This window comes from Peromyscus maniculatus, chromosome 11, assembly GCF_049852395.1.
Source record: "Peromyscus maniculatus bairdii isolate BWxNUB_F1_BW_parent chromosome 11, HU_Pman_BW_mat_3.1, whole genome shotgun sequence".
In the NCBI taxonomy this organism is placed as follows: Eukaryota; Metazoa; Chordata; class Mammalia; order Rodentia; family Cricetidae; genus Peromyscus; species Peromyscus maniculatus.
This window is the reverse complement of record NC_134862.1, coordinates 28330524-28347827: the sequence shown is the minus strand read 5'-3', so window position 1 is coordinate 28347827 and position 17304 is coordinate 28330524.

Here is a 17304-nt window from a genome sequence, read left to right as displayed (position 1 = left end):
GGGAACAGACGCGAGTGCTATTTGCACTGTTTATGGCCAGAATAGCACAATAGTGGTGTTCTTACCCTGAATTAACACTTAATGCTAAAACTTGAAACTGAATGTGAATCAACTCCGTTTAGGAAGTTGTATTGAACCCCAGTCGGCCTTACAAGAAAAACACTCTGCTTTTGAGAAACAGGCACTCTTGCACTCTACTGTGTTTCCTATAGGGCCAGTACAGTGAGCTAGCTCAGAACAAGAGAACTGTGCTTCCTACACAAACGGGGCATATCTAGTTCAACTCAGTATTGGAAACTGAGTAAAACAGGAGCTTCTCTTCAGTCCAATACACTGTATTTGCTGGGAACAGACGCGAGTGCTATTTGCACTGTTTATGGCCAGAATAGCACAATAGTGGTGTTCTTACCCTGAATTAACACTTAATGCTAGAACTTGAAACTGAATGTGAATCAACTCCGTTTAGGAAGTTGTATTGAACCCCAGTCGGCCTTACAAGAAAAACACTCTGCTTTTGAGAAACAGGCACTCTTGCACTCTAATGTGTTTCCTATAGGGCCAGTACAGTGAGCTAGCTCAGAACAAGAGAACTGTGCTTCCTACACAAACGGGGCATATCTAGTTCAACTCCGTATTGGAAACTGAGTAAAACAGGAGCTTCTCTTCAGTCCAATACACTGTATTTGCTGGGAACAGACGCGAGTGCTATTTGCACTGTTTATGACCAGAATAGCACAATACTGGTGTTCTTACCCTGAATTAACAATTAATGCTAGAACTTGTAACTCAATGTGAATCAACTCCGTTTAGGAAGTTGTATTGAACCCCAGTCGGCCTTACAAGAAAAACACTCTGCTTTTGAGAAACAGGCACTCTTGCACTCTACTGTGTTTCCTATAGGGCCAGTACATTGAGCTAGCTCAGAACAAGAGAACTGTGCTTCCTACACAAACGGGGCATATCTAGTTCAACTCAGTATTGGAAACTGAGTAAAACAGGAGCTTCTCTTCAGTCCAATACACTGTATTTGCTGGGAACAGACTCGAGTGCTATTTGCACTGTTTATGGCCAGAATAGCACAATAGTGGTGTTCTTACCCTGAATTAACACTTAATGCTAGAACTTGAAACTGAATGTGAATCAACTCCGTTTAGGAAGTTGTATTGAACCCCAGTCGGCCTTAAACGAAAAACACTCTGCTTTTGAGAAACAGGCACTCTTGCACTCTACTGTGTTTCCTATAGGGCCAGTACAGTGAGCTAGCTCAGAACAAGAGAACTGTGCTTCCTACACAAACGAGGCATATCTAGTTCAACTCAGTATTGGAAACTGAGTAAAACAGGAGCTTCTCTTCAGTCCAATACACTGTATTTGCTGGGAACAGACACGAGTGCTATTTGCACTGTTTATGGCCAGAATAGCACAATAGTGGTGTTCTTACCCTGAATTAACACTTAATGCTAGAACTTGAAACTGAATGTGAATCAACTCCGTTCAGGAAGTTGTATTGAACCCCAGTCGGCCTTACAAGAAAAACACTCTGCTTTTGAGAAACAGGCACTTTTGCACTCCACTGTGTTTCCTATAGGGCCAGTACAGTGAGCTGGCTCAGAACAAGAGAACTGTGCTTCCTACACAAACGGGGCATATCTAGTTCAACTCAGTATTGGAAACTGAGTAAAACAGGAGCTTCTCTTCAGTCCAATACACTGTATTTGCTGGGAACAGACGCGAGTGCTATTTGCACTGTTTATGGCCAGAATAGCACAATAGTGGTGTTCTTACCCTGAATTAACACTTAATGCTAGAACTTGAAACTCAATGTGAATCAACTCCGTTTAGGAAGTTGTATTGAACCCCAGTCGGCCTTACAAGAAAAACACTCTGCTTTTGAGAAACAGGCACTCTTGCACTCTACTGTGTTTCCTATAGGGCCAGTACAGTGAGCTAGCTCAGAACAAGAGAACTGTGCTTCCTACACAAACGGGGCATATCTAGTTCAACTCAGTATTGGAAATTGAGTAAAACAGGAGCGTCTCTTCAGTCCAATACACTGTATTTGCTGGGAACAGACGCGAGTGCTATTTGCACTGTTTATGGCCAGAATAGCACAATAGTGTTGTTCTTACCCTGAATTAACACTTAATGCTAGAACTTGAAACTCAATGTGATTCAACTCCGTTTAGGAAGTTGTATTGAACCCCAGTCGGCCTTACAAGAAAAACACTCTGCTTTTGAGAAACAGGCACTCTTGCACTCTACTGTGTTTCCTATAGGGCCAGTACAGTGAGCTAGCTCAGAACAAGAGAACTGTGCTTCCTACACAAACGGGGCATATCTAGTTCAACTCAGTATTGGAAACTGAGTAAAACAGGAGCTTCTCTTCAGTCCAATACACTGTATTTGCTGGGAACAGACGCGAGTGCTATTTGCACTGTTTATGGCCAGAATAGCACAATAGTGGTGTTCTTACCCTGAATTAACACTTAATGCTAGAACTTGAAACTCAATGTGAATCAACTCCGTTTAGGAAGTTGTATTGAACCCCAGTCGGCCTTACAAGAAAAACACTCTCCTTTTGAGAAACAGGCACTCTTGCACTCTACTGTGTTTCCTATAGGGCCAGTACAGTGAGCTAGCTCAGAACAAGAGAACTGTGCTTCCTACACAAACGGGGCATATCTAGCTCAACTCAGTATTGGAAACTGAGTAAAACAGGAGCTTCTCTTCAGTCCAATACACTGTATTTGCTGGGAACAGACGCGAGTGCTATTTGCACTGTTTATGGCCAGAATAGCACAATAGTGGTGTTCTTACCCTGAATTAACACTTAATGCTAGAACTTGAAACTCAATGTGAATCAACTCCATTTAGGAAGTTGTATTGAACCCCAGTCGGCCTTACAAGAAAAACACTCTGCTTTTGAGAAACAGGCACTCTTGCACTCTACTGTGTTTCCTATAGGGCCAGTACAGTGAGCTAGCTCAGAACAAGAGAACTGTGCTTCCTACACAAACGGGGCATATCTAGTTCAACTCAGTATTGGAAACTGAGTAAAACAGGAGCTTCTCTTCAGTCCAATACACTGTATTTGCTGGGAACAGACGTGAGTGCTATTTGCACTGTTTATGGCCAGAATAGCACAATAGTGGTGTTCTTACCCTGAATTAGCACTTAATGCTAGAACTTGAAACTGAATGTGAATCAACTCCGTTTAGGAAGTTGTATTGAACCCCAGTCGGCCTTACAAGAAAAACACTCTGCTTTTGAGAAACAGGCACTCTTGCACTCTACTGTGTTTCCTATAGGGCCAGTACAGTGAGCTAGCTCAGAACAAGAGAACTGTGCTTCCTACACAAACGGGGCATATCTAGTTCAACTCAGTATTGGAAACTAAGTAAAACAGGAGCTTCTCTTCAGTCCAATACACTGTATTTGCTGGGAACAGACGCGAGTGCTATTTGCACTGTTTATGGCCAGAATAGCACAATAGTGGTGTTCTTACCCTGAATTAACACTTAATGCTAGAACTTGAAACTCAATGTGAATCAACTCCGTTTAGGAAGTTGTATTGAACCCCAGTCGGCCTTACAAGAAAAACACTCTGCTTTTGAGAAACAGGCACTCTTGCACTCTACTGTGTTTCCTATGGGCCAGTACAGTGAGCTAGCTCAGAACAAGAGAACTGTGCTTCCTACACAAACGGGGCATATCTAGTTCAACTCAGTATTGGAAACTGAGTAAAACAGGAGCTTCTCTTCAGTTCAATACACTGTATTTGCTGGGAACAGACGCGAGTGCTATTTGTACTGTTTATGGCCAGAATAGCACAATAGTGGTGTTCTTACCCTGAATTAACACTTAATGCTAGAACTTGAAACTCAATGTGAATCAACTCCGTTTAGGAAGTTGTATTGAACCCCAGTTGGCCTTACAAGAAAAACACTCTGCTTTTGAGAAACAGGCACTCTTGCACTCTACTGTGTTTCCTATAGGGCCAGTACAGTGAGCTAGCTCAGAACAAGAGAATTGTGCTTCCTACACAAACGGGGCATATCTAGTTCAACTCAGTATTGGAAACTGAGTAAAACAGGAGCTTCTCTTCAGTCCAATACACTGTATTTGCTGGGAACAGACGCGAGTGCTATTTGCACTGTTTATGGCCAGAATAGCACAATAGTGGTGTTCTTACCCTGAATTAACACTTAATGCTAGAACTTGAAACTCAATGTTAATCAACTCCGTTTAGGAAGTTGTATTGAACCCCAGTCGGCCTTACAAGAAAAACACTCTGCTTTTGAGAAACAGGCACTCTTGCACTCTAATGTGTTTCCTATAGGGCCAGTACAGTGAGCTAGCTCAGAACAGGAGAACTGTGCTTCCTACACAAACGGGGCATATCTAGTTCAACTCAGTATTGGAAACTGAGTAAAACAGGAGCTTCTCTTCAGTCCAATACACTGTATTTGCTGGGAACAGACGCGAGTGCTATTTGCACTGTTTATGGCCAGAATAGCACAATAGTAGTGTTCTTACCCCGAATTAACACTTAATGCTAGAACTTGAAACTGAATGTGAATCAACTCCGTTTAGGAAGTTGTATTGAACCCCAGTCGGCCTTACAAGAAAAACACTCTGCTTTTGAGAAACAGGCACTCTTGTACTCTACTGTGTTTCCTATAGGGCCAGTACAGTGAGCTAGCTCAGAACAAGAGAACTGTGCTTCCTACACAAACGGGGCATATCTAGTTCAACTCAGTATTGGAAACTGAGTAAAACAATAGCTTCTCTTCAGTCCAATACACTGTATTTGCTGGGAACAGACTCGAGAGCTATTTGCACTGTTTATGGCCAGAATAGCACAATAGTGGTGTTCTTACCCTGAATTAACACTTAATGCTAGAACTTGAAACTGAATGTGAATCAACTCCGTTTAGGAAGTTGTATTGAACCCCAGTCGGCCTTACAAGAAAAACACTCTGCTTTTGAGAAACAGGCACTCTTGCACTCTACTGTGTTTCCTATAGGGCCAGTACAGTGAGCTAGCTCAGAACAAGAGAACTGTGCTTCCTACACAAACGGGGTATATCTAGTTCAACTCAGTATTGGAAACTGAGTAAAACAGGAGCTTCTCTTCAGTCCAATACACTGTATTTGCTGGGAACAGACGCGAGTGCTATTTGCACTGTTTATGGCCAGAATAGCACAATAGTGGTGTTCTTACCCTGAATTAACACTTAATGCTAGAACTTGAAACTCAATGTGAATCAACTCCGTTTAGGATGTTGTATTGAACCCCAGTCGGCCTTACAAGAAAAACACTCTGCTTTTGAGAAACAGGCACTCTTGCACTCTACTGTGTTTCCTATAGGGCCAGTACAGTGAGCATGCTCAGAACAAGAGAACTGTGCTTCGTACACAAACGGGGCATATCTAGTTCAACTCAGTATTGGAAACTGAGTAAAACAGGAGCTTCTCTTCAGTCCAATACACTGTATTTGCTGGGAACAGACGCGAGTGCTATTTGCACTGTTTATGGCCAGAATAGCACAATAGTGGTGTTCTTACCCTGAATTAACACTTAATGCTAGAACTTGAAACTCAATGTGAATCAACTCCGTTTAGGAAGTTGTATTGAACCCCAGTCGGCCTTACAAGAAAAACACTCTGCTTTTGAGAAACAGGCACTCTTGCACTCTACTGTTTTTCCTATAGAGCCAGTACAGTGAGCTAGCTCAGAACAAGAGAACTGTGCTTCCTACACAAACGGGGCATATCTAGTTCAACTCAGTATTGGAAACTGAGTAAAACAGGAGCTTCTCTTCAGTCCAATACACTGTATTTGCTGGGAACAGACGTGAGTGCTATTTGCTCTGTTTATGGCCAGAATTGCACAATAGTGGTGTTCTTACCCTGAATTAACACTTAATGCTAGAACTTGAAACTGAATGTGAATCAACTCCGTTTAGGAAGTTGTATTGAACCCCAGTCGGCCTTACAAGAAAAACACTCTGCTTTTGAGAAACAGGCACTCTTGCACTCTACTGTGTTTCCTATAGGGCCAGTACAGTGAGCTAGCTCAGAACAGGAGAACTGTGCTTCCTACACAAACGGGGCATATCTAGTTCAACTCAGTATTGGAAACTGAGTAAAACAGGAGCTTCTCTTCAGTCCAATACACTGTATTTGCTGGGAACAGACGCGAGTGCTATTTGCACTGTTTATGGCCAGAATAGCACAATAGTGGTGTTCTTACCCTGAATTAACACTTAATGCTAGAACTTGAAACTCAATGTGCATCAACTCCGTTTAGGAAGTTGTATTGAACCCCAGTCGGCCTTACAAGAAAAACACTCTGCTTTTGAGAAACAGGCACTCTTGCACTCTACTGTGTTTCCTATAGGGCCAGTACAGTGAGCTAGCTCAGAACAAGAGAACTGTGCTTCCTACACAAACGGGGCATATCTAGTTCAACTCAGTATTGGAAACTGAGTAAAACAGGAGCTTCTCTTCAGTCCAATACACTGTATTTGCTGGGAACAGACGCGAGTGCTATTTGCACTGTTTATGGCCAGAATAGCACAATAGTGGTGTTCTTACCCTGAATTAACACTTAATGCTAGAACTTGAAACTGAATGTGAATCAACTCCGTTTAGGAAGTTGTATTGAACCCCAGTCGCCTTACAAGAAAAACACTCGTCTTTTGAGAAACAGGCACTCTTGCACTCTACTGTGTTTCCTATAGGGCCAGTACAGTGAGCTAACTCAGAACAAGAGAACTGTGCTTCCTACACAAACGGGGCATATCTAGTTCAACTCAGTATTGGAAACTGAGTAAAACAGGAGCTTCTCTTCAGTCCAATACACTGTATTTGCTGGGAACAGACGCGAGTGCTATTTGCTCTGTTTATGGCCAGAATTGCACAATAGTGGTGTTTTTACCCTGAATTAACACTTAATGCTAGAACTTGAAACTGAATGTGAATCAACTCCGTTTAGGAAGTTGTATTGAACCCCAGTCGGCCTTACAAGAAAAACACTCTGCTTTTGAGAAACAGGCACTCTTGCACTCTACTGTGTTTCCTATAGGGCCAGTACAGTGAGCTAGCTCAGAACAGGAGAACTGTGCTTCCTACACAAACGGGGCATATCTAGTTCAACTCAGTATTGGAAACTGAGTAAAACAGGAGCTTCTCTTCAGTCCAATACACTGTATTTGCTGGGAACAGACGCGAGTGCTATTTGCACTGTTTATGGCCAGAATAGCACAATAGTGGTGTTCTTACCCTGAATTAACACTTAATGCTAGAACTTGAAACTCAATGTGAATCAACTCCGTTTAGGAAGTTGTATTGAACCCCAGTCGGCCTTACAAGAAAAACACTCTGCTTTTGAGAAACAGGCACTCTTGCACTCTACTGTGTTTCCTATAGGGCCAGTACAGTGAGCTAGCTCAGACCAAGAGAACTGTGCTTCCTACACAAACGGGGCATATCTAGTTCAACTCAGTATTGGAAACTGAGTAAAATAGGAGCTTCTCTTCAGTCCAATACACTGTATTTGCTGGGAACAGACGCGAGTGCTATTTGCACTGTTTATGGCCAGAATAGCACAATAGTGGTGTTCTTACCCTGAATTAACACTTAATGCTATAACTTGAAACTGAATGTGAATCAACTCCGTTTAGGAAGTTGTATTGAACCCCAGTCGGCCTTACAAGAAAAACACTCTGCTTTTGAGAAACAGGCACTCTTGCACTCTACTGTGTTTCCTATAGGGCCAGTACAGTGAGCTAGCTCAGAACAAGAGAACTGTGCTTCCTACACAAACGGGGCATATCTAGTTCAACTCAGTATTGGAAACTGAGTAAAACAGGAGCTTCTCTTCAGTCCAATACACTGTATTTGCTGGGAACAGACGCGAGTGCTATTTTCACTGTTTATGGCCAGAATAGCACAATAGTGGTGTTCTTACCCTGAATTAACACTTAATGCTAGAACTTGAAACTCAATGTGAATCAACTCCGTTTAGGAAGTTGTATTGAACCCCAGTCGGCCTTACAAGAAAAACACTCTGCTTTTGAGAAACAGGCACTCTTGCACTCTACTGTGTTTCCTATAGGGCCAGTACAGTGAGCCAGCTCAGAACAAGAGAACTGTGCTTCCTACACAAACGGGGCATATCTAGTTCAACTCAGGATTGGAAACTGAGTAAAACAGGAGCTTCTCTTCAGTCCAATACACTGTATTTGCTGGGAACAGACTCGAGAGCTATTTGCACTGTTTATGGCCAGAATAGCACAATAGTGGTGTTCTTACCCTGAATTAACACTTAATGCTAGAACTTGAAACTGAATGTGAATCAACTCCGTTTAGGAAGTTGTATTGAACCCCAGTCGGCCTTACAAGAAAAACACTCTGCTTTTGAGATTCAGGCACTCTTGCACTCTACTGTGTTTCCTATAGGGCCAGTACAGTGAGCTAGCTCAGAACAAGAGAACTGTGCTTCCTACACAAACGGGGCATATCTAGTTCAACTCAGTATTGGAAACTGAGTAAAACAGGAGCTTCTCTTCAGTCCAATACACTGTATTTGCTGGGAACAGACGCGAGGGCTATTTGCACTGTTTATGGCCAGAATAGCACAATAGTGGTGTTCTTACCCTGAATTAACACTTAATGCTAGAACTTGAAACTCAATGTGAATCAACTCCGTTTAGGAAGTTGTATTGAACCCCAGTCGGCCTTACAAGAAAAACACTCTGCTTTTGAGAAACAGGCACTCTTTCACTCTACTGTGTTTCCTATAGGGCCAGTACAGTGAGCTAGCTCAGAACAAGAGAACCGTGCTTCCTACACAAACGGGGCATATCTAGTTCAACTCAGTATTGGAAACTGAGTAAAACAGGAGCTTCTCTTCAGTCCAATACACTGTATTTGCTGGGAACAGACGCGAGTGCTATTTGCACTGTTTATGGCCAGAATAGCACAATAGTGGTGTTCTTACCCTGAATTAACACTTAATGCTAGAACTTGAAACTGAATGTGAATCAACTCCGTTTAGGAAGTTGTATTGAACCCCAGTCGGCCTTACAAGAAAAACACTCATCTTTTGAGAAACAGGCACTCTTGCACTCTACTGTGTTTCCTATAGGGCCAGTACAGTGAGCTAACTCAGAACAAGAGAACTGTGCTTCGTACACAAACGGGGCATATCTAGTCAACTCAGTATTGGAAACTGAGTAAAACAGGAGCTTCTCTTCAGTCCAATACACTGTATTTGCTGGGAACAGACGCGAGTGCTATTTGCACTCTTTATGGCCAGAATAGGACAATAGTGGTGTTCTTACCCTGAATTAACACTTAATGCTAGAACTTGAAACTCAATGTGAATCAACTCCGTTTAGGAAGTTGTATTGAACCCCAGTCGGCCTTACAAGAAAAACACTCTGCTTTTGAGAAACAGGCACTCTTGCACTCTACTGTGTTTCCTATAGAGCCAGTACAGTGAGCTAGCTCAGAACAAGAGAACTGTGCTTCCTACACAAACGGGGCATATCTAGTTCAACTCAGTATTGGAAACTGAGTAAAACAGGAGCTTCTCTTCAGTCCAACACACTGTATTTGCTGGGAACAGACGCGAGTGCTATTTGCTCTGTTTATGGCCAGAATTGCACAATAGTGGTGTTCTAACCCTGAATTAACACTTAATGCTAGAACTTGAAACTGAATGTGAATCAACTCCGTTTAGGAAGTTGTATTGAACCCCAGTCGGCCTTACAAGAAAAACACTCTGCTTTTGAGAAACAGGCACTCTTGCACTCTACTGTGTTTCCTATAGGGCCAGTACAGTGAGCTAGCTCAGAACAGGAGAACTGTGCTTCCTACACAAACGGGGCATATCTAGTTCAACTCAGTATTGGAAACTGAGTAAAACAGGAGCTTCTCTTCAGTCCAATACACTGTATTTGCTGGGAACAGACGCGAGTGCTATTTGCACTGTTTATGGCCAGAATAGCACAATAGTGGTGTTCTTACCCTGAATTAACACTTAATGCTAGAACTTGAAACTCAATGTGAATCAACTCCGTTTAGGAAGTTGTATTGAACCCCAGTCGGCCTTACAAGAAAAACACTCTGCTTTTGAGAAACAGGCACTCTTGCACTCTACTGTGTTTCCTATAGGGCCAGTACAGTGAGCTAGCTCAGAACAAGAGAACTGTGCTTCCTACACAAACGGGGCATATCTAGTTCAACTCAGTATTGGAAACTGAGTAAAACAGGAGCTTCTCTTCAGTCCAATACACTGTATTTGCTGGGAACAGACGCGAGTGCTATTTGCACTGTTTATGGCCAGAATAGCACAATAGTGGTGTTCTTACCCTGAATTAACACTTAATGCTAGAACTTGAAACTGAATGTGAATCAACTCCGTTTAGGAAGTTGTATTGAACCCCAGTCGGCCTTACAAGAAAAACACTCGTCTTTTGAGAAACAGGCACTCTTGCACTCTACTGTGTTTCCTATAGGGCCAGTACAGTGAGCTAGCTCAGACCAAGAGAACTGTGCTTCCTACACAAACGGGGCATATCTAGTTCAACTCAGGATTGGAAACTGAGTAAAACAGGAGCTTCTCTTCAGTCCAATACACTGTATTTGCTGGGAACAGACGCGAGTGCTATTTGCACTGTTTATGGCCAGAATAGCACAATAGTGGTGTTCTTACCCTGAATTAACACTTAATGCTAGAACTTGAAACTCAATGTGAATCAACTCCGTTTAGGATGTTGTATTGAACCCCAGTCGGCCTTACAAGAAAAACACTCTGCTTTTGAGAAACAGGCACTCTTGCACTCTACTGTGTTTCCTATAGGGCCAGTACAGTGAGCATGCTCAGAACAAGAGAACCGTGCTTCGTACACAAACGGGGCATATCTAGTTCAACTCAGTATTGGAAACTGAGTAAAACAGGAGCTTCTCTTCAGTCCAATACACTGTATTTGCTGGGAACAGACGCGAGTGCTATTTGCACTGTTTATGGCCAGAATAGCACAATAGTGGTGTTCTTACCCTGAATTAACACTTAATGCTAGAACTTGAAACTCAATGTGAATCAACTCCGTTTAGGAAGTTGTATTGAACCCCAGTCGGCCTTACAAGAAAAACACTCTGCTTTTGAGAAACAGGCACTCTTGCACTCTACTGTGTTTCCTATAGAGCCAGTACAGTGAGCTAGCTCAGAACAAGAGAACTGTGCTTCCTACACAAACGGGGCATATCTAGTTCAACTCAGTATTGGAAACTGAGTAAAACAGGAGCTTCTCTTCAGTCCAATACACTGTATTTGCTGGGAACAGACGCGAGTGCTATTTGCTCTGTTTATGGCCAGAATTGCACAATAGTGGTGTTCTTACCCTGAATTAACACTTAATGCTAGAACCTGAAACTGAATGTGAATCAACTCCGTTTAGGAAGTTGTATTGAACCCCAGTCGGCCTTACATGAAAAACACTCTGCTTTTGAGAAACAGGCACTCTTGCACTCTACTGTGTTTCCTATAGGGCCAGTACAGTGAGCTAGCTCAGAACAGGAGAACTGTGCTTCCTACACAAACGGGGCATATCTAGTTCAACTCAGTATTGGAAACTGAGTAAAACAGGAGCTTCTCTTCAGTCCAATACACTGTATTTGCTGGGAACAGACGCGAGTGCTATTTGCACTGTTTATGGCCAGAATAGCACAATAGTGGTGTTCTTACCCTGAATTAACACTTAATGCTAGAACTTGAAACTCAATGTGAATCAACTCCGTTTAGGAAGTTGTATTGAACCCCAGTCGGCCTTACAAGAAAAACACTCTGCTTTTGAGAAACAGGCACTCTTGCACTCTACTGTGTTTCCTATAGGGCCAGTACAGTGAGCTAGCTCAGAACAAGAGAACTGTGCTTCCTACACAAACGGGGCATATCTAGTTCAACTCAGTATTGGAAACTGAGTAAAACAGGAGCTTCTCTTCAGTCCAATACACTGTATTTGCTGGGAACAGACGCGAGTGCTATTTGCACTGTTTATGGCCAGAATAGCACAATAGTGGTGTTCTTACCCTGAATTAACACTTAATGCTAGAACTTGAAACTGAATGTGAATCAACTCCGTTTAGGAAGTTGTATTGAACCCCAGTCGGCCTTACAAGAAAAACACTCATCTTTTGAGAAACAGGCACTCTTGCACTCTACTGTGTTTCCTATAGGGCCAGTACAGTGAGCTAACTCAGAACAAGAGAACTGTGCTTCGTACACAAACGGGGCATATCTAGTCAACTCAGTATTGGAAACTGAGTAAAACAGGAGCTTCTCTTCAGTCCAATACACTGTATTTGCTGGGAACAGACGCGAGTGCTATTTGCACTCTTTATGGCCAGAATAGGACAATAGTGGTGTTCTTACCCTGAATTAACACTTAATGCTAGAACTTGAAACTCAATGTGAATCAACTCCGTTTAGGAAGTTGTATTGAACCCCAGTCGGCCTTACAAGAAAAACACTCTGCTTTTGAGAAACAGGCACTCTTGCACTCTACTGTGTTTCCTATAGAGCCAGTACAGTGAGCTAGCTCCGAACAAGAGAACTGTGCTTCCTACACAAACGGGGCATATCTAGTTCAACTCAGTATTGGAAACTGAGTAAAACAGGAGCTTCTCTTCAGTCCAACACACTGTATTTGCTGGGAACAGACGCGAGTGCTATTTGCTCTGTTTATGGCCAGAATTGCACAATAGTGGTGTTCTTACCCTGAAATAACACTTAATGCTAGAACTTGAAACTGAATGTGAATCAACTCCGTTTAGGAAGTTGTATTGAACCCCAGTCGGCCTTACAAGAAAAACACTCTGCTTTTGAGAAACAGGCACTCTTGCACTCTACTGTGTTTCCTATAGGGCCAGTACAGTGAGCTAGCTCAGAACAGGAGAACTGTGCTTCCTACACAAACGGGGCATATCTAGTTCAACTCAGTATTGGAAACTGAGTAAAACAGGAGCTTCTCTTCAGTCCAATACACTGTATTTGCTGGGAACAGACGCGAGTGCTATTTGCACTGTTTATGGCCAGAATAGCACAATAGTGGTGTTCTTACCCTGAATTAACACTTAATGCTAGAACTTGAAACTCAATGTGAATCAACTCCGTTTAGGAAGTTGTATTGAACCCCAGTCGGCCTTACAAGAAAAACACTCTGCTTTTGAGAAACAGGCACTCTTGCACTCTACTGTGTTTCCTATAGGGCCAGTACAGTGAGCTAGCTCAGAACAAGAGAACTGTGCTTCCTACACAAACGGGGCATATCTTGTTCAACTCAGTATTGGAAACTGAGTAAAACAGGAGCTTCTCTTCAGTCCAATACACTGTATTTGCTGGGAACAGACGCGAGTGCTATTTGCACTGTTTATGGCCAGAATAGCACAATAGTGGTGTTCTTACCCTGAATTAACACTTAATGCTAGAACTTGAAACTGAATGTGAATCAACTCCGTTTAGGAAGTTGTATTGAACCCCAGTCGGCCTTACAAGAAAAACACTCGTCTTTTGAGAAACAGGCACTCTTGCACTCTACTGTGTTTCCTATAGGGCCAGTACAGTGAGCTAGCTCAGACCAAGAGAACTGTGCTTCCTACACAAACGGGGCATATCGAGTTCAACTCAGTATTGGAAACTGAGTAAAACAGGAGCTTCTCTTCAGTCCAATACACTGTATTTGCTGGGAACAGACGCGAGTGCTATTTGCACTGTTTATGGCCAGAATAGCACAATAGTGGTGTTCTTACCCTGAATTAACACTTAATGCTAGAACTTGAAACTGAATGTGAATCAACTCCGTTTAGGAAGTTGTATTGAACCCCAGTCGGCCTTACAAGAAAAACACTCTGCTTTTGAGAAACAGGCACTCTTGCACTCTACTGTGTTTCCTATAGGGCCAGTACAGTGAGCTAGCTCAGAACAAGAGAACTGTGCTTCCTACACAAACGGGGCATATCTAGTTCAACTCAGTATTGGAAACTGAGTAAAACAGGAGCTTCTCTTCAGTCCAATACACTGTATTTGCTGGGAACAGACGCGAGGGCTATTTGCACTGTTTATGGCCAGAATAGCACAATAGTGGTGTTCTTACCCTGAATTAACACTTAATGCTAGAACTTGAAACTGAATGTGAATCAACTCCGTTTAGGAAGTTGTATTGAACCCCAGTCGGCCTTACAAGAAAAACACTCTGCTTTTGAGAAACAGGCACTCTTGCACTCTACTGTGTTTCCTTTAGGGCCAGTACAGTGAGCTTGCTCAGAACAAGAGAACCGTGCTTCCTACACAAACGGGGCATATCTAGTTCAACTCAGTATTGGAAACTGAGTAAAACAGGAGCTTCTCTTCAGTCCAATACACTGTATTTGCTGGGAACAGACGCGAGTGCTATTTGCACTGTTTATGGCCAGAATAGCACAATAGTGGTGTTCTTACCCTGAATTAACACTTAATGCTAGAACTTGAAACTCAATGTGAATCAACTCCGTTTAGGATGTTGTATTGAACCCCAGTCGGCCTTACAAGAAAAACACTCTGCTTTTGAGAAACAGGCACTCTTGCACTCTACTGTGTTTCCTATAGGGCCAGTACAGTGAGCATGCTCAGAACAAGAGAACCGTGCTTCGTACACAAACGGGGCATATCTAGTTCAACTCAGTATTGGAAACTGAGTAAAACAGGAGCTTCTCTTCAGTCCAATACACTGTATTTGCTGGGAACAGACGCGAGTGCTATTTGCACTGTTTATGGCCAGAATAGCACAATAGTGGTGTTCTTACCCTGAATTAACACTTAATGCTAGAACTTGAAACTCAATGTGAATCAACTCCGTTTAGGAAGTTGTATTGAACCCCAGTCGGCCTTACAAGAAAAACACTCTGCTTTTGAGAAACAGGCACTCTTGCACTCTACTGTGTTTCCTATAGAGCCAGTACAGTGAGCTAGCTCAGAACAAGAGAACTGTGCTTCCTACACAAACGGGGCATATCTAGTTCAACTCAGTATTGGAAACTGAGTAAAACAGGAGCTTCTCTTCAGTCCAATACACTGTATTTGCTGGGAACAGACGCGAGTGCTATTTGCTCTGTTTATGGCCAGAATTGCACAATAGTGGTGTTCTTACCCTGAATTAACACTTAATGCTAGAACCTGAAACTGAATGTGAATCAACTCCGTTTAGGAAGTTGTATTGAACCCCAGTCGGCCTTACATGAAAAACACTCTGCTTTTGAGAAACAGGCACTCTTGCACTCTACTGTGTTTCCTATAGGGCCAGTACAGTGAGCTAGCTCAGAACAGGAGAACTGTGCTTCCTACACAAACGGGGCATATCTAGTTCAACTCAGTATTGGAAACTGAGTAAAACAGGAGCTTCTCTTCAGTCCAATACACTGTATTTGCTGGGAACAGACGCGAGGGCTATTTGCACTGTTTATGGCCAGAATAGCACAATAGTGGTGTTCTTACCCTGAATTAACACTTAATGCTAGAACTTGAAACTCAATGTGAATCAACTCCGTTTAGGAAGTTGTATTGAACCCCAGTCGACCTTACAAGAAAAACACTCTGCTTTTGAGAAACAGGCACTCTTTCACTCTACTGTGTTTCCTATAGGGCCAGTACAGTGAGCTAGCTCAGAACAAGAGAACCGTGCTTCCTACACAAACGGGGCATATCTAGTTCAACTCAGTATTGGAAACTGAGTAAAACAGGAGCTTCTCTTCAGTCCAATACACTGTATTTGCTGGGAACAGACGCGAGTGCTATTTGCACTGTTTATGGCCAGAATAGCACAATAGTGGTGTTCTTACCCTGAATTAACACTTAATGCTAGAACTTGAAACTGAATGTGAATCAACTCCGTTTAGGAAGTTGTATTGAACCCCAGTCGGCCTTACAAGAAAAACACTCATCTTTTGAGAAACAGGCACTCTTGCACTCTACTGTGTTTCCTATAGGGCCAGTACAGTGAGCTAACTCAGAACAAGAGAACTGTGCTTCGTACACAAACGGGGCATATCTAGTCAACTCAGTATTGGAAACTGAGTAAAACAGGAGCTTCTCTTCAGTCCAATACACTGTATTTGCTGGGAACAGACGCGAGTGCTATTTGCACTCTTTATGGCCAGAATAGGACAATAGTGGTGTTCTTACCCTGAATTAACACTTAATGCTAGAACTTGAAACTCAATGTGAATCAACTCCGTTTAGGAAGTTGTATTGAACCCCAGTCGGCCTTACAAGAAAAACACTCTGCTTTTGAGAAACAGGCACTCTTGCACTCTACTGTGTTTCCTATAGAGCCAGTACAGTGAGCTAGCTCAGAACAAGAGAACTGTGCTTCCTACACAAACGGGGCATATCTAGTTCAACTCAGTATTGGAAACTGAGTAAAACAGGAGCTTCTCTTCAGTCCAACACACTGTATTTGCTGGGAACAGACGCGAGTGCTATTTGCTCTGTTTATGGCCAGAATTGCACAATAGTGGTGTTCTTACCCTGAATTAACACTTAATGCTAGAACTTGAAACTGAATGTGAATCAACTCCGTTTAGGAAGTTGTATTGAACCCCAGTCGGCCTTACAAGAAAAACACTCTGCTTTTGAGAAACAGGCACTCTTGCACTCTACTGTGTTTCCTATAGGGCCAGTACAGTGAGCTAGCTCAGAACAGGAGAACTGTGCTTCCTACACAAACGGGGCATATCTAGTTCAACTCAGTATTGGAAACTGAGTAAAACAGGAGCTTCTCTTCAGTCCAATACACTGTATTTGCTGGGAACAGACGCGAGTGCTATTTGCACTGTTTATGGCCAGAATAGCACAATAGTGGTGTTCTTACCCTGAATTAACACTTAATGCTAGAACTTGAAACTCAATGTGAATCAACTCCGTTTAGGAAGTTGTATTGAACCCCAGTCGGCCTTACAAGAAAAACACTCTGCTTTTGAGAAACAGGCACTCTTGCACTCTACTGTGTTTCCTATAGGGCCAGTACAGTGAGCTAGCTCAGAACAAGAGAACTGTGCTTCCTACACAAACGGGGCATATCTAGTTCAACTCAGTATTGGAAACTGAGTAAAACAGGAGCTTCTCTTCAGTCCAATACACTGTATTTGCTGGGAACAGACGCGAGTGCTATTTGCACTGTTTATGGCCAGAATAGCACAATAGTGGTGTTCTTACCCTGAATTAACACTTAATGCTAGAACTTGAAACTGAATGTGAAT